The 19,211-nt window shown below is 38.2% G+C and overlaps 1 protein-coding gene across 4 annotated transcripts in view; it reads right to left on the bottom strand.

The window, feature by feature from the left end:
* Positions 1-19,211, bottom strand: part of LOC110835676 (uncharacterized) — a 432,687-nt gene that overhangs the window by 48,707 nt on the left and 364,769 nt on the right. The gene's annotated exons all lie outside the window — the stretch shown is intronic.

Below are 19,211 nucleotides of genomic sequence, written 5' to 3' on the forward strand. Positions count from 1 at the left end.
TAAATTCAGATTTAAAATATTTTCCTAAAAATAACTTTTTATAATTAAGTAAATAATTAAAATCAACATTCGTGCAGGAATGACATTGCCTGCAGTCCAAACGCGTCTCGCTACATTACGTAGGTCATTGTTAAGCCAATACGAAGACGTTTGGGTCAGGGGATTACTTGGGGTGGTATCCAAATTCCACGTTGCTCTGCAAACCTCTCATGCAGTCCTCCCAGTGTCTACATCAAAATTCCGGTCTAGAGTAGCCCAACCCCCCAATATTAACGTAAATATTTTTCTAAACGCCACCCCCAAGGCCAATATTAAAATTCAAAATTAACGCAAAGACCCTGATCAACTACCGCCTACTCCATTTCTTAACTCACCCTGTCTCCTTCTAAATCCCTTGCCCTTAATAAATCTATTCATACCAGAAGCGTAGCGTTTTATTCGTGATAATTTGTCGTTCTTTGTAATGGTTAAGAGTTGTGTTTTCTTTGCGGTTCGAAATGAACACACAAACATTACTTACAGGATTAGAGGAATATTATTTTCGTGAGTGAATTCAGAGCAGGGGTGGAAAGATAGTGACTGGGAAAAACCTAAGGACCCGGAGAAAAACCTGTCAAAGCGGCATTTGATCTGAAAATTTCAAATGGACAGCGGCTAACTGCCTGAGCTTCTCCCGTCTTAACTCACGAAATCGCCACTGATATTCACCAGACCGTAGGCGTAATCTTGGAGACATAAAATTGTTATAATGACATCCAGGAACACGATATGAGACCAAATGTCATGATGTCATAAAATCTTATATTCCGAACTTTGATTTTAAGGCATTTCCCCCTCAAGTCTTTTGTAGTAACGAAAGTTTCACAAACGTCAATTTGTTATGAACTTTTAGGTGGGGGGTGACTGACTCAAGTACCACAGATGAAAACACTTTTTGGAAATACACGAGTGGGAAGGGACGGACAGACAGACGGACATTGATTAATTGAACTGGAGGCACGGAGGTGAAGCCATACATCATGGTACTTTGTAATGACCAGGCCGTGTGGAAAGGCAGGTAAATTTTTTTTCCGAGGGTCGATGGAATTTTCATTATTTCAACACCCGTGCTCTTGGCGTGGTTCTCTGTCTTTCTTGTTATAATAATTTTGTGAACTCAAAATTATTACTAACAACTGCCGGGATGTGATACCACGTGTAGGCTTAAGTAAACCGGCTTAGTATTAGCCTAAGCAGCGTGATTAATTCTGCAAAAACAATTTTGTGTCTCGTTATTATCCTCGTGAGATTTTGGGTTCTCACGGCGACGAATACGAAGATGGCGGCCTTCTGGGTTGTTGCGAAGTGTATTCTGATAGAAGTTCGCTGATGTTTCAGAGGTCCTTGCTGCTTCCATCATCAGGGCGATGCGACTACACGGCGCGAAAACCCAGAAGACAGCCTTTTCAATCATCAAGTTCACTGACGTACAAGAACAGAAAGGAATGTTTTTTAAAATTTATTTTTAACGAAATGGGAAAGGATAGAATTTTATACTCGTTTAATTTATTACAATTTTAATACTGGTTTGGGCACCCCTAAGAAAATTTCGTGAGGAATAAAATTACGAAGCTCATCATTATGTAGTTTTCTCCAGTCTCCTGTCGCTTAATCCCCTGAAGTCCAAATATCCTCTGCACACCGCTCTCAAACACTTTTAATCTGTGTTCTTCCCCTAACGTCAGAGACCAAATTTCGAACCCATACAAAAATCAGGTAAGATTTAATTTTTTTTATATTTAAACTTCACATTTTTCTGATATCAAGGTAGCAAACATTCCCAGAATTTAGTCTGCTCAAACTTCCTCATGAAGCAAGGTACTCAGACTTATTAAGTCGACTTATTTGATAAGAAGCTATTTGGGGGGGGGGGGTTAGAGAAAAGTATTCTTGCACACACACACGGGAATGGCGTAAACTTCTATTCACTGTGAAATATTTAATGAAGTTTCGAATTATTTGCGTGCGTAAGTCCTCGGAAATAGGGCCAGAAAGGAAATGAATATTGATTTCTGTAATGTTGGTAACAATTCGTTTCTTAGCCAAGAGAAAAAAAAATGGCTGACTCTTGAATGGATCCGGGTCACGGAAGAAAACGCACGAGAGACGTGGAAATGAAAGTCGAAAGTGAATTTAAGATAAAAGTAAATAAAACACCAGCACTGGGAGAGAGAAAATGAAATAAAACGCTGTACGAAGAATGAAAAGAAAGAATGAGGACAAAACGGAATTGGAAAGAAATTCAAAAAGTGACAAAGAGCAAAGTAAGGAAATGAGAAAAGAAGAAAGATGGGAGATAAATACAGGGAAGACTCAATCTTGAGCCAGCTGAATCCAGTCCACGTTCCCAAATTCTATAAAACATTTTTAAAACGTATTATAAAATATTTTTCTCCCATCTACGATTTAAATTTTCGAGTTCGCTTTCCCCACAGATTTTACACATAAAATCTATTCTATTGGCCTGTTCGACATCGCTACTATGCATTCTACATGTTCTGACCATCCCATCGTTCATTTATTTGAACACAGTGAATACATTATGAAGTGTCTCATTAAGCGATTATCTAAATCTTTCTGTTACATCAACGTAAGATTATTTATTTATGTCAAATAGAATTTCATCTTTGACCCATATTTTGCCAAGCTCCGTAGACCACTTTTCCGTCAAATACGTTACCCAGGGTGCACCACAAGGTGGTAGGTCGACTTTGGACCTCAGAAGTAAAATTATGATTTCCTTTTTTCGATAATAAAATATTTAAGCAGAAGACAGAAATACAAAATATTCACCTCGAACTCATATGAATTTTTTCAAAATCACAGGAAAAGACGTCCTTCTGTTCGTTGTACCCTGTGACAGTTATCAAGGCCCCTGACGTTCGTCGTATCCACAACAAAACCTGACGTCGTTAAAGAATATAAAGCGAAATCAATCCACAACTCTAACGACCCCAATTTTAGAAAGTTTTTATCTGTGGGTAAGAAGTTCGTCAACTTCCATATCAATATGAAGTAATCGTATAAAATATTTAAATAAGTGGAGGGGGTAAATATAACCTCAAGTGGAAGGTAAATAGTAAAACTCTGCAAACAGAACAGATAATGGAAAAGTTTTGTCGAGCTGATGATGCAGACAGTTGATGGTGTGTGACGCCATATGGCAAGCCTCTCCTGGTTCCATTCGATCTAAACACCCATTGCACACGCAAGAAAACATCGACGTTAATTCAGTTAAAGTGTTGATTCACTTTCAATCCAAACAACATTTTGTTAGGCTTCCTTTTATGACTATCACGAATTTTATTTGTATCAGATACGTGGGCGTTTAGTGTTTATCTCATTATGTTAGAAGGTTACTGGGAACGACACGTTCTTCAAGTGCCTGAGCACTGGGGGTCCCAACTTTTCGTTGGTTTTTATCTATAGACATTCGGTAGGACTCCTTGGATGAGGGATCGGCCCGTCGCAAGGCCTCTACCTGTACACAGGACAACACGACACAGAAAAATATCCATGGCTTGAGTGGGATTCGAACCCACGGTCCCTGCGACCAAGCGGCACAAGGCCCACGCCTCAGACTACGGACTCCATTAAGATAGAAGGAGCCCAAAAGTTTCACAGCCCGTTTAAATAATTGATATCGGAATTTTAGAAATTTGCTAACATTATTACAGTTATGATGTTTTAGTTTTATTTTAAAAAAATCGTATCATAAATAAATTCGCGAGTTAAAATCACATTCATCATCAATATCATTTCGGAGTTTATTTTCAAAATGTTATTTTCAAACCCAATTCCTCCCAAACGTAAATCACCTAACTCTACCGATACGCCTCGTGTACATATGTAACCTTTCTATATGCTTTTATCGCAATCTGATTGTCTCTTTTTTTATAAGCCTCCCAAATAGTTCCTGGAAACAAGGACAGATGTCATCACTGTTCATAACCATGAAAAATAACAAGGTTGAAAGCTATTCGATGTTGTATTTTTCTCCATGTACAAGAACAAAAATTTGTTTGTTTAAATACGAAACTAGACAATATGAATATGTCACATATATAATCATTATACGTTCATCGTGTTTCATGATGTTAGCAGTGTCGACGAAAAACATTTATCCTACTATTAGTGCGTGATTAATCGACTATCGATTTTTTTTTATCGATTCCGTGTTTAGTGCGTTCCGTGTGTACGAGGTGCGATCGGAAAGTTTACAGACTGTGTCAATAGAGGGCGAACCGGATGTAGTACGAGCTTCTGCCGCTAGGGGGTGCGGCCTACATTCACTTGAACAATACACAAGAATATCCACGATATGAGCCCACAGGTTGCAGGTTCCAGAGAAATTGTAAATTTCTACCCGGCCGGTGGTTTACGCAATGCACACACGTGTCTAGAATAATTACAATTTTATTTTACTCTATTAGATCGTTGCCATTTATTAAATTTAAATACTACGAACGTGAGTCTATGAGCCCATTATTTATTTTTGCTTTCTACGTCGAACAAATCGTAGTTTTGCAACAAGGGGTGGAAAGTGTTGTATCTCACCCTTATTTTGAGCAGCCCTCAAAAACGGAATGCCATTCCCACGTCATGCGATTAGCCGCTGGACATTGAGATAGAGAAACAGGAACTGTCCCTGAACAAGGCGTCTGGGAGATCTTACGAAACACATGAGATGAATATTAAAATTATATATAGGATGAAGTTCTTACTGTTCGTAAATTCTAACATAAAACAATTCTTGAGTCAAATAGCGGTTGGAATTTCAAAATTTACGTGGGTAGACGTTTAAACCCCTTTTTTGTATCGTAACTCGTCCTACAAAATCCAAAATTACTATCCCCGTCCTACTTAGAGAAATAAACGTTTAAATTGTGGTCATTAGAGTGGGGAAATATTCCGAAATAACATACCTGGGTTTATAAATTGCAACGGAGAAGTTTTTGAATTAACCCCTTTCCAGTTCCTGAAACTTCATCAGCTGTGACGAAAGCGACAAGCCGGCGTAGTAAACAACGCGCAGCGTTTAACCCCGTTATTGACACCTGGCTCGTAACTGCTTTAACTTGATTTAATAGCCTTAATCGTCTTTTTTTACGATATGAAACTTAATGGAGGATAATTTCATGGTTTGGGATGAATCGACCAGACATCTCACGCATTTTCGATTACGTACTTGCTGTAAAATTCCTTACTCCTGTGAACATCGACTGACTGTCAGTTCCAGATGCTCACATTCGTACGTACTGACAGGGCAAGCGATGTTAAGTCTACAGTCGTCACATTAAAACAGTTACTTCATCAGAACTCTCTTCTTTACTTCGTAAGTAACAAAATTAGGACGATAATAAAGATTTTTCATTAAGTGAGATATTAAATTCTCACGGCTACGAGTACGAATATCTCCTCTGGAATGTTGCGCCCTGTAGTCCGGTAGAAATTTACAGACGTTTCAGAGGTTCTTACCGATTTCATCAAGGCGTTCGCACTAGCGGTTAGAACGCTGGCCTTGTAATCCTGGGGGTCTCGGGTTCGATTCCCGGCGGTGCCCCGAATTTATAACTTGTGTTGGGCAAGGCCGTGGTCTAGGCAACACGGAGTTTTCCTCCGTGGCATCCCAACAATTACTCCATTCACACACAGAAGAAGGCAATGGCAAACCACTTCTGGATCATCTGCCAAGAACGTATATGAACAGGTCCCAGTCCGAGAAAAGGATGGAAGGATCCTGTTCATATGGACCTGTCGTCAGACAGAACACTAAATAAATAATAAGATGAGGTGGTCTAGCGGTTAGAACGCTGGCCTTGTAATCCTGGGGTCTCGGGTTCGATTCCCGGCGGTGCCCCGAATTTATAACTTGTGTTGGGCAAGGCCGTGGTCTAGGCAACACGGAGTTTTCCTCCGTGGCATCCCAACAATTACTCCATTCACACACAGAAGAAGGCAATGGCAAACCACTTCTGGATCATCTGCCAAGAACGTATATGAACAGGTCCCAGTCCGAGAAAAGGATGGAAGGATCCTGTTCATATGGACCTGTCGTCAGACAGAACACTAAATAAATATAATAAATAAAAAGCATGAAATACAAATGGAAGGTGAAATTTCCTTCTACAAGCAAAAAAATATTGACGATGTGAACAGGCAAAGAATCAACTGGTATTTGCTTACCGACGCACGAATCCTAATGAATTAGGGGATCGCGTTTTGTTGTGAACCGCGCTCAATAAGTCAGTCGAAGCACCCCATGATTTCACTCCTCGCTGTTTATAAACCACACTGTAATATCCACGTACTGCTCGCTGGATAGAAAATGATGGTTCATTTCTCTCCCTTCTGTAATCACTGCCCCATGGATACTTGAACTGCGTGCATATTTGAGAGGTGAAGCCTTCGGCGGATGATGGGTTAGGAGTGAGCGGAAAAAGGGTTTAAACAAGTTTTTTCTTAAAGATGTTTCCAAACTGATAAGTGAATTAAGTTATAATCTTGAAGGAAGAAAATTACAGATCTGAATACTGTTTTAAAGTAATTACAGGACTGGAAAACGAGGGCGTGTGTGTACACTTAAAAATAAAAGAGTGTAAGATAAAAATACGATATCTTGGGGCTTCGAAAGATTCTTGAAACAGCATGTGGGAAATTGCCCGTCACATTATTGAGACGTTGCACGACATTGACATGGCGTCGAGGGGTCGCTGGGGGGGGGGGTTGATAGTAGTTAGCGTACAGCAAGATAGGTAACAAATAAATCCTGAAATTTGTATTTGAGTCAGGAAAAACGTCCTGTGCACTACGTACACACATCTTATGCGACGCAGGTAACGTGTCACGTGACTCTATGACCTTGGTCATTACCTTCCTTGACCCAGTTGTACTTATAGATGCACAAGGATTTATGGATCACCCTGTATAACACGCACTTAAACCAGTTTTACATAAAACCTTAAATATTCATCACTTCATATTGAACTATTTTTTAATATTATCTTCTAACTACGCGTAGGTGTCTTAAGTGGTATCTAAAATTTAAGTGTTCTTATTGTTCATAAAGAATTATCCCAACGAAAGTAGAACGAGCCTATTTATTAAATATCTACACCAAAACAAAGCTGTAAAATCATATCAAAGTAGACCTATATACTGTAATTTAAGTTAGGTTAGCAACTAACATATTTTTCGTATAATGAGACGTGTTTTAGTAACGCGGGACGATTCTATTTAAAACGCGGAACAAACACCAAATGCAGCGATGCATTGATTTATTATTGTTAAGGTGAATTAGGTCGTGTGATTTATCTGAAGTTTGTGGAAAATACACACAAAAGATGTGTTCGTGGAGCCTCAACGTCAGTGGTCATTTAGTCGGACCTGCACGTAGATTGGACGATAATATTAAAATGAATCTTAAATATAGATATTTTAAGATTTATGAATGTGTTAATTTCATTCAACGGAAGGATGTTGCAAAATTAGTTTTTTAACTTCTAGGCACAATAAACCATAGAATATGTTGTGAAATGTTGCGTCGTGTAGTTTGGTAGAAAGTGACAGATGTTTCGGAGGTTCTTAATGCTTCCATCATCAGACCGAACATACCGGACTGCGCGGTACAACTTCCCTGAAGACAGTCATCTTCATATTCGCGGCCTTGAGGACGTGAAATCGCACATAATATTAGATCTTCATTTTGAATCGTCTCTAGTGGCAATACTATAACACTTCTATTCTCTAATCTTGCTGGAATCAATGCATGATTTTGTTAAAAAAAATTGAATGTACGTGATTTTAAAGACTACTGTAGGGATACTGTATAAAATTACAACATAAATAAAGCCGTCCCTACAAAAAAAAAATGCTGGAGTTTGACGAAATGTGGCGTTCAGAATATAAAACTGACTCGTGTTTCATGACGACAATCTGTGTATCTCTCTTCCGTAAGCTGTGGCCATTTTCTGCACAACTGAACAAGAACGAGGCAACCAGAAGGCTGTGATTATCGGCCAGAAACCTTTTATATTCTAAACTGTACGTCGTCAATCATGGAAGATTTTTACGGTACCAGTAATAAGCAAATATCTGCGAAGCACTGTAGCGTACTACGAAGAGAAAGGTAAAATTTTACGCAAAACAAAATACATGGTGTGTAGTTAAGTGTAATAGCCGCCAGGTGACAGTACCAGTTTAACAGGCAAATATGAACTAAAAAAAATAGTGGTACGATCACAGAAAATTATAAACGTAATGCGTCAGAAACGTACATCGTATTGGATGTTGAAGAGATTCAGTGTAACTTAATATTTTCTGAATTATGATCGTGTTTGGAAGAAACAAAGATTTGCCACAGCCTTAAAGGCGACGACGGACAGGAGACAAATGAAATTTTACTGAAAATCCTGGCGCGATATTCAGTATAACTCAGGTTCCTAATCACTGCCTTGAAGACCTCAAATATCACAATGTATATTTTTATTTATTATATTAATTTAGTGTTCTGTCTGACGACAGGTCCATATGAACAGGATCCTTCCATCCTTTTCTCGGACTGGGACCTGTTCATATACGTTCTTGGCAGATGATCCAGAAGTGGTTTGCCATTGCCTTCTTCTGTGTGTGAATGGAGTAATTGTTGGGATGCCACGGAGGAAAACTCCGTGTTGCCTAGACCACGGCCTTGCCCAACACAAGTTATAAATTCGGGCACCGCCGGGAATCGAACCCGAGACCCCAGGATTACAAGGCCAGCGTTCTAACCGCTAGACCACCTCATCTTATTATTTATTTAGTGTTCTGTCTGACGACAGGTCCATATGAACAGGATCCTTCCATCCTTTTCTCGGACTGGGACCTGTTCATATACGTTCTTGGCAGATGATCCAGAAGTGGTTTGCCATTGCCTTCTTCTGTGTGTGAATGGAGTAATTGTTGGGATGCCACGGAGGAAAACTCCGTGTTGCCTAGACCACGGCCTTGCCCAACACAAGTTATAAATTCGGGCACCGCCGGGAATCGAACCCGAGACCCCAGGATTACAAGGCCAGCGTTCTAACCGCTAGACCACCTCATCTTATTATTTATTTAGTGTTCTGTCTGACGACAGGTCCATATGAACAGGATCCTTCCATCCTTTTCTCGGACTGGGACCTGTTCATACACGTTCTTGGCAGATGATCCAGAAGTGGTTTGCCATTGCCTTCTTCTGTGTGTGAATGGAGTAATTGTTGGGATGCCACGGAGGAAAACTCCGTGTCGCCTAGACCACGGCCTTGCCCAACACAAGTTATAAATTCGGGCACCGCCGGGAATTGAACCCGAGACCCCAGGATTACAAGGCCAGCGTTCTAACCGCTAGACCACCTCATCTTATTATTATTTAGTGTTCTGTCTGACGACAGGTCCATATGAACAGGATCCTTCCATCCTTTTCTCGGACTGGGACCTGTTCATATACGTTCTTGGCAGATGATCCAGAAGTGGTTTGCCATTGCCTTCTTCTGTGTGTGAATGGAGTAATTGTTGGGATGCCACGGAGGAAAACTCCGTGTTGCCTAGACCACGGCCTTGCCCAACACAAGTTGTAAATTCGGGCACCGCCGGGAATTGAACCCGAGACCCCAGGATTACAAGGCCAGCGTTCTAACCGCTAGACCACCTCATCTTATTATTATTTAGTGTTCTGTCTGACGACAGGTCCATATGAACAGGATCCTTCCATCCTTTTCTCGGACTGGGACCTGTTCATATACGTTCTTGGCAGATGATCCAGAAGTGGTTTGCCATTGCCTTCTTCTGTGTGTGAATGGAGTAATTGTTGGGATGCCACGGAGGAAAACTCCGTGTTGCCTAGACCACGGCCTTGCCCAACACAAGTTGTAAATTCGGGCACCGCCGGGAATTGAACCCGAGACCCCAGGATTACAAGGCCAGCGTTCTAACCGCTAGACCACCTCATCTTATTATTATTTAGTGTTCTGTCTGATGACAGGTCCATATGAACAGGATCCTTCCATCCTTTTCTGGAATGGGACCTGTTCGTATACGTTCTTGGCAGATGATCCAGAAGTGGTTTTCCATTGCCTTCTTCTGTGTGTGAATGGAGTAATTGTTGGGATGCCACGGGGGAAAACTCCGTGTTGCCTAGACCACGGCCTTGCCCAACACAAGTTATAAATTCGGGCACCGCCGGGAATCGAACCCGAGACCCCAGGATTATATCAAGGCCAGACATACTTCATTAAGCGTTTGAGTGCAAGTTTTTAACATTCTTATTATTATTACAGTGTTTCATTGATTTAAGAAGTGTTATTTTTTTACATTTTAAAATTTCTAAAATCGGACATCTTACAATCGACGGCGTCTAGAAATCGGTGAAGAAAAATGATAATATATGACAAAAACTCAACGAAAATGTAGTCATGGTACAATAAACACAAATACAGCAGCAAAGAAGGTTCTGAAATTATTAGATTCATCTTCGAACATTGGCAATTCAAACTGTAATATACGTACTTTTGAATAAAATCTTTTACTAAATCAATGGTACGTCTTAAAATCGAAGAAATAATACCGTATTATGGGAAGGCTTGTTATTATAACCTGGTATTCTCTTCACCAATAACACTCACCACAAAATCATCAACGTGTGGAATACTCGTACCTTTTAATGTTAATCTCTTGACAACCTTTTGAAGTTATATTATAAAAGAGACAATATAATGCTCTGAAGTGTCAGTAAGTGTCCCAAAAGAACGCATTCTTCTTAAAAAAATAGCTATTTTTTAACAAAACGCTAGAGTACTTATGTAGGTTTAAATTGGAACAAATTAGCTAAGAATAAAACGCACGGCCAGTTCGATAACTCGTTCCGTTACGTCTCCTTTCACATCGAAAGGAGAAGCTCCCCACTACTGCTGCTGCCACCTATAATATCTCTATTAGAGTGACTTTCTATCACGTTCCTGCCATCACTCAACCGGTAAACGCCAAGTCGATCCAGCAGGCAGTGCGCAAAGCCAATTATTAAGTTATTGAAGAGGGCGGGCAGGAGAGCCGCCTGGCGTGGGATGACGGAACTGAACTAACCAACTCGTAACCTAACCTAACTTTACTCGATAGATAAATACAGAAGGGGGGGGGGGAGGGGATTCCACTAAAGACGAAAATAATTAAAACAGATGTGAAATGGTGGGCTTAGCACTAAAAAAAAGAAGACTTATAAACTGTCATGACGTTATCAATTTCAGTTAAACACGGAGATACCATGCTAAGTGACACTTAACTGCGCGGTAAAGCACACGCCTATTTGTGGTCTTGACTTCTATTCGAGATCGGAATTATAATGACGACAACAACAACAACACAGAAAAGTGTGAGATCAAAACGTGCATATTGAAGAGATAATCTATGAAAAAAGAGATACGTCTCTTAGCTCTTGAAGTATCTTTTGCGGATACAAATAGATCTGAGTTTCTAAGACATTTTACTACGAAATGAAAAGTTTCTTAAAATAAAATAACTTTTAGCAACCCACTAAACAAAAACTTAAAATTTTATGTATACTTATTTTCAACTTTGAACCCTAAATGCAAACATTTAAAACAAATCTATTCCATGTTTTGGTATATGGCTTATACAAGTGGTGGACCTGCTTTCGTGCTACAAGTGAGTTGGTTAGGTACAATTTTTAAAATTTTCTCAGCATTAAGTTTATATATAGATATTTCATTTCTTTACATTTCTATATTCTGACAATACAATGCGAGGAAAGGGTGTCTCGATAGACCATAAATGTGACGCACTGCTATTGTTTTCAGTAGACCGATTAACTATGTGGTTCATTACGGGGCAGAAATTATTTGTTAATAACAAAACTTCAAAAGAACGAAAACACAAAAGGGTTATGATGATGACGATGAAAAAATGCTGTAAGCCGGAGAGAAATGCTTGTGGGAAACACGAGAAATACACACCAGTGCATGCTAACGCAATCTGTCAGCGATTTTTCAAAATTATTTATACAGAGTGTCCCACAATTTCCAAACGATAGGAAAAATTTATTTCGTAACATTCAGACAAAATATAAACAGCGAAATGTTGCATATCATTTTTACATTCTCAAGTATTTAGAAATTTTACCTTAAACGATCCGCTACAGCGGTACATTCTTTATATTATCAGCAGTAAAACGTTACTCGTATTATTATTTATTTAGTGTTCTGTCTGAGGACAGGTCCATATGAACAGGATCCTTCCATCCTTTTCTCGGACTGGGACCTGTTCATATACGTTCTTGGCAGATGATCCAGAAGTGGTTTGCCATTGCCTTCTTCTGTGTGTGAATGGAGTAATTGTTGGGATGACACGGAGGAAAACTCCGTGTTGCCTAGACCACGGCCTTGCCCAACACAAATTATAAATTCGAAGCCGAGACCCCAGGATTACAAGGCCAGCGTTCTAACCGCTAGACCACCACATCTTATTATTATTTAGTGTTCTGTCTGACGACAGGTCCATATGAACAGGATCCTTCCATCCTTTTCTCGGACTGGGACCTGTTCATATACGTTCTTGGCAGATGATCCAGAAGTGGTTTGCCATTGCCTTCTTCTGTGTGTGAATGGAGTAATTGTTGGGATGCCACGGAGGAAAACTCCGTGTTGCCTAGACCACGGCCTTGCCCAACACAAGTTATAAATTCGGGCACCGCCGGGAATCGAACCCGAGACCCCAGGGCGTTCTAACCGCTAGACCACCGTGGCTATACTCGTATTTACACGCTGAAAAAGTTACCCCCCCCCCCCACACACACGCACTGTTTAACTGAAGTACGAATGCAAAGCCGGGGAACATTAGTTTCTTTGCAAGCCTCGTTTCCAGTAGGAATGTTTCGTTAAGGACGTAACAGCACTCACAGGTTCGCGTTTAATTCCACAGAGCGTGGAGACGCTTTACAGAATTAGCTGCTCTACTCCATGACATCGTCGCTTGAATACTTGCAACATTACCAACAAACACTCCCACGTAACGTGGTTTTCTTTTATTTAATACGAGAGAGGGTTAAATGACGCGCATGTGCCCGGAAAATCTCATCCAAATAAGAGAAACAACAAAAACTCACTCAGCGTTTTAAGAAATGAGAGAATTAACCTTCAAATGCCTCACGACGTAAAGAGTGAGTATAACGTAATTATGCACGCTACTTAAATTATAAAGGCGATTAAGTTAAAAGACAGTCTTCTTGTTTATTAGTGTAATTTGCATTTCTGATTATTCCAACAAATAGCATTTGTAATGAATGTAAAAAAAAATATTGTACATGAAAATGGTAATTTCGTACAAGCCCTGTGTGTGATGTTCATAATTCCGCGAATAATGTAAAAGGTAATTGGTTCTGTTTCGGACAAAGATTCATACATAAATGTATAATAGCTTCCTTCTTCACTAATAGCATCAATGAAACCTCATGTTTTTTTATATAAAAATGACAAATTTAAGCGAATTAATCTGGCCTGAATATTAAATATAATTACGCATTTCATAGCAGACCTCTGAACGCAGTTGCACACTGGAAGCTGGGAAACATCACCAAATGAAATTCTGGATATTTTAAATATTATACGTACACAGCAAGACATTACGAATATTTTATAACAATTGTTAGAAACAGCCTATTTATTCCTAAATATTTACATCGACTTCGTAAAACTGTCTTAAGTATTTTCCTAAATAGAACACTAGTAGATTAATAATCATTGTACATCTTTTAAATTCTCCAGATTGTACAATGTCTCTGGTTAAGAGAACATAAAAAAAATATTAATCAATGAATGTGCCTAATTTTTAGGATAATTTTATGCATAACATTTTAGAGAGAGAAAACTATAAATAATTCTACTTCCGAGAAAATTTCCTCAACTTTTCTTCAAATGAAGCAGTTACTATAACGCAGGAATCTGAAGTGCATGACCCCCCCCCCCCCCCCCCAACGCAAAATCCTTAAAAACTACACGCATTACGATACCACACATTCATTCCGTACCTCAAAGAAAACACAACTCGTCTCCATTAAAAATATCAACTGGTCAGGGAAATTGGCACTGTTAAACCTAAGAATATCATGAAATCCAGAAGTACACTCTGTGAGAAAAGTTCAGAGCCTGCGAATGTTATAAGAAGTGGTACATATAGTTACCATTGAGATTTAAAGTGTATATTGGATATGATGCCAAACATTAAAGACAACGTGATTAATTGGATCTACGAAGAGCTTATTCTCAAGTAATGGGACAATCTGAATTAATAGCTGCGTACATTGATAAAGTTAATATATCCTGATATGTCGACTCCACTTTGCCTATTTAATATGTGGACAAAGTTGTGGCACCATTGACCGGAAACAAAATATTCTACAGGATATAATTTGTGTAATCTGCGTCCGTTGTTTGCAGGGCAGCAAACTGGGGAATTATTCGGCGTTATTTAAATATAGTACCATGTTTCCCCATCATCCCCTAACAGCAATAATTTTATATATAATATATTGCAGTTGTGTGTTTTGTTTTTGTGTGCGAACTTTTCTCGAATAAATCGAAGCTGTAGGAAGGCATCTGATCCGTTCCCATAACTCTCAAAAGGCAGGCCCCTACTACAGATTTACGTCTCCTTATGATTTATTACACCGAGGAAATAATCGTTCTCACAAGTTATTATTCTTTGTACCATATGGTACAACGAACCAGAGGATTGGAAATAAATGTAAAAATACTCTTATGCAGTGTGCCTACATTTTATCTAAAGTACGGGCTTCAAAACACTGAAAATAGGAATTATAAACATTTTTTTTATGATTTCGAAAATGTGTATTTAATTTACAGGTTACTTAATAAATAATTAGATACGCAATTTATGTATTCACATGTTTTGTATGGTGTATGCAGCACCAGGGGAGAGATTAAAAATTAATACAGAATTTTAGTTGAAATTTCTGAAAATTTAAAATTTGAAATTTGAAATTTAAGAGATAAAGTCGTAGATGGAGAATAATATTAAAATGGTTTTTTTTAAAAAAAACATGATAAAACATTACGTAATAGTTCCATGTGGCCGATTATAGATACAAGTGGTGGGTTTTGTTAAAACAATAAAGAAGCTTCTAGTTGCATAAGGGATGATAATTTTACCAGTTTAATGCCTACCAGCTTCTCAAGAATATATCTGTTCTATGTATTCAGTTCAGCAAGGTGTACGATATGCAAGTTGCGATCTATTTTTAAAAAGTTGTACTAATTTTAGTTCAGAACATATCGTAAAAGTTCGTGCTGAATTTTTCGTCTGGTATCCACTGCTAGTTTCACTACATGTTTTTACTCAGTACTCAGCACATCGTGACACAGGACACACATGAAAGTGTCAGGACCATACAAAGTCATTCCGAAACGTGTAATTTAGAAGTGAACACAATAAAATGACAAAGGAACACAAAATTGCCAGTTTCGTATTTATATACGTGTTTTTATTCGTACATTCTTCATTCCACGTGTATAAGTAGGCTTATATTCACTTTTTAATCGAATATTAATGTTTATCTCCTTCCTGTTCTATCCGCGCTGTGTGTCAACTTAGTATTCTTCGTTAAATAATTGGTTACAGAGAACGACATACGAAATGCGGACATAGCCTTCTGGCATAATTATAAGGTAGCAGTTAGCGTTTTTAACACCAGGTGCGCGCATGACACCTGTGAAACATGGGCCTTCGTATTAACCAGGAAAGAGGAAAGTTAATGTTGCCTCAGACAAAACCATTTAAGAACCATAAAAACCATTACTATTGTTTGATAGAACGATATATACCCTTATTTGATGAAGATTTCCGTCACGAGAATTTTTGAATAAATTTTGAGGGAGGGGTTTCAACGGATTTTAGAAAAAAACACCCTCTGAGAAGACCAGATTATTTTCAAATATGCAAATCGGCAAAAACTGCAAATTTTTCGAAATACAAGTTAATTGTTAAACCTAAAAATAGCATTGTTTAGTAAGACATTTCTTTCCCTTAACAAATAAAGTACATGGTTCATGAAAAATGGCTCTGTCTTCTGGGTTGTAGAGACGAGTAGCCTGGTAGAAGTTTACCGACGTTTCGGAGATCCTTGCCGCCTCCATCATCAGGACCTCTGAAATGGTGGTAAACTCCTACCAGGCTACTCGTCTCTACAACCCAGAAGACATCAATATTCGACTCACAATTCTCATAAGATTTGTTAAATGGAGATGAAATATATTTCCCGGTGAAAACTTCTTTTCCACAATATTGTACTCGCATTTGGAAGAGGCTACTTTTATTTCAAATAAAAACTTATTTTACTTACTAATTTGTACAGGCATGGAATTTGATGACGTGGGCGTGAGTGAGAATAGGTCACTCAAAATAACTTTTAGAAAAATGTATAATGAAGATTATTCATAATTTGTTATCTTTGCCAGATATTAGTCGTTTGATTATTTCACGGAAGGTGAGATGAGCCAAATATGTAGCACGCATTGAGTAGTAAGCAAAATGCATACATCCACGTCTCATTCATAACACAATATCGCTCTCTGTTCTCGGAAAGCAATTCCTAATACAAATGACAACTTGCAGTCGCTCGCGAAATGCGTTCGGTTTTTGTCATTTGGAACAAAAAAAATTTTTTTTTTGGCCGTTCAAAAAACCTGCCCGTGACTGTTAAATTACGGACTAGAAGTTTCTTATATTACGTACATCTTTTAGCAAATAAAAAGGATATTCTTGAATTTTTATAAGTGGCTGAAAGCAGAGTGCTAATGAATATTTAATAATGGGGAACCATCCCTTTTGTCGAAGTAGGGTTTCACCCTGTCATTAGTAGCTCCTCGAGGCGGACAAAGGCAGAACTACACTTTAATATGACCTAAAACCCAATGGTCCTTCCACAAATCATTCAGAATTTAAGTATAGAGAAACTGTTTGGTAAAATACGAATCAATTTTTCCTGTTTCAAAATTAAAGGCTCTTTGCACACGTCTTGTTGAGATTGATGCAGATCGCTTTATGCATGGAATAATAATATTAAAATGACTTTTAAATAAAAAGGGTATCAGCCTTTGGACTAGATTTACCTCGATCAAGAGCGCTCGGTCAGTGACGGACTATTTTAAAGAAAAATGGTAAAGTTGCGTCATATTGTGATATAATAAATATATATTGTTTAAATTATTTAAATCTTGTCCGTCTAATCACAATAAATTCTTATTAAATATTAAAATATTACATTAATTAACATTTACAATATTTAAAATATTAAATGATGTTCTTTATCGAAATATTCGATTTACATTAGACCATGGTCTAATGTAAATCGAATATTTCGATAAATTAATAATAATAAAATATTAAAATATTACATTAATTAACATTTAAAATATTTAAAATATTAAATGATGTTCTTTATCGAAATATTCGATAAATTAATAATAATAAAATATTAAAATATTACATTAATTAACATTTAAAATATTTAAAATATTAAATGATGTTCTTTATCGAAATATTCGATTTACATTAGACCATTTTAATATTTAATAAGAATTTATTGTGATTAGACGGACAAGATTTAAACAATATATATTTTAAAGAAGTTAATGAACGTTTGGTTTTCACAATAGGAAGGAAAGTCTTTAAAAACTGAGCGACTATTAGGTTCTCGGTTCAGACAGTTAGTGTAATATGAAAGTTACTTAGCCTTACAGGCCTACCTCAGTCTATTAGGCCAATTACTAAGCCGATGTCAGTCTATTACGTAGCCCAATAAGCCTACCTATGCAGTGTAAGGACGGAGTAAGCTTAAAACCCAGCCAACGAAACTCTACATGGGCCCACGAGGGCCTACACGAAGTGGCGTGGAACTTAAAACATTGGCTCAAATTAAATTAAGTCTTTGGGGCAGTTCACTACAGACTAGACAATCGGGATTTGATCTACAGCCGGGAGATACCGCGTTACACTCTCGGCTCGGATACAGCTGTCCAAAGAAAGGATCTTCGTAATTTCCTCAGTCCCCAAGACAAATCCTTTCACACAGCAACACGTCCTCAAATTTATCAGTCACATAATTATTCCACGCTTTACAAGCATAATCTATGTAGTTGGAAAAACGTCATTAAACCAAGGATCTAACAGGTTTTGATTTCATGTTCTCACAGCGATGAGTGTCTTATGAGATTTTGTGTTGTATGGTCTGTGATATGTCCGACGTTTCAGAGGTACTCGCTGTCCCCCCGTAGCATTTATGATGGAGGCACGGAAAGGAAGTCTCGACAGTGGCGATCTCTAGGTGCTCAACTTTCAGGCTTGGGCTAACGTTAAGAATGTGACTTTAGTCTAATTTTATAATTCCAAAACCTTCGCGACGTTCAAAATCTGCCCCTTTCACAAGAATTTTGAGGGCAATTACAAACCTGAGACCATTTTATATGCAATCTTCTTTTAGAAATTTAAAACACGGCGTTAAGCCCTAATTCTAGGCTACACCATAACTCCAGAACTTTCCGCTATGCAGATTCCTTGTATCGTAACAAAAATCTTGCACTGCGTTGAGAAATATATTGGCCGTGGTCGCTCAATTACATGACCACCAAGATCACCTGACTTCAGAATTCTCGTCATTGCACTTCAAGATGCAGATAACATTTTTCTATCCGCGTTCCTGCTATAACACAGCCGACATCACTAAAGCGATTAACATTTTAATTGGATAAGAAACACAGCAAGTGGGTGACGTCATATATTTAGCAGAATTTGAAAATATTTGTATCGCTGTTAGGATTTTGAATCGAGCAGAAAATGTAGGAGCCTTTATCATGTGATTAATTTGATATATCTGTCTTAAACATAACCAGAACTGAAAATTTTGTAACCAACAGACAGTCTTGTTGCAACGAAACCACAATAAGACGCTTCTGCGAGCAAACGTTTTCAAGATTCATGTTTAACTCAGCGAGACACGAACCGATGTCCAGGGGTAAGCATATACCACGTTACTTCACACTCGAACAAGATCACGTTTTAAGATTTTATTTTCAATCTATCCAATTGAAAATAAAGCCATGACATAATGTTATTCCTTATATTTCACATTT

Source organism: Zootermopsis nevadensis, unplaced genomic scaffold, assembly GCF_977971745.1.
Source record: "Zootermopsis nevadensis isolate Lab colony 2312 unplaced genomic scaffold, Znev_1.0 Znev_ptg000061l, whole genome shotgun sequence".
In the NCBI taxonomy this organism is placed as follows: Eukaryota; Metazoa; Arthropoda; class Insecta; order Blattodea; family Termopsidae; genus Zootermopsis; species Zootermopsis nevadensis.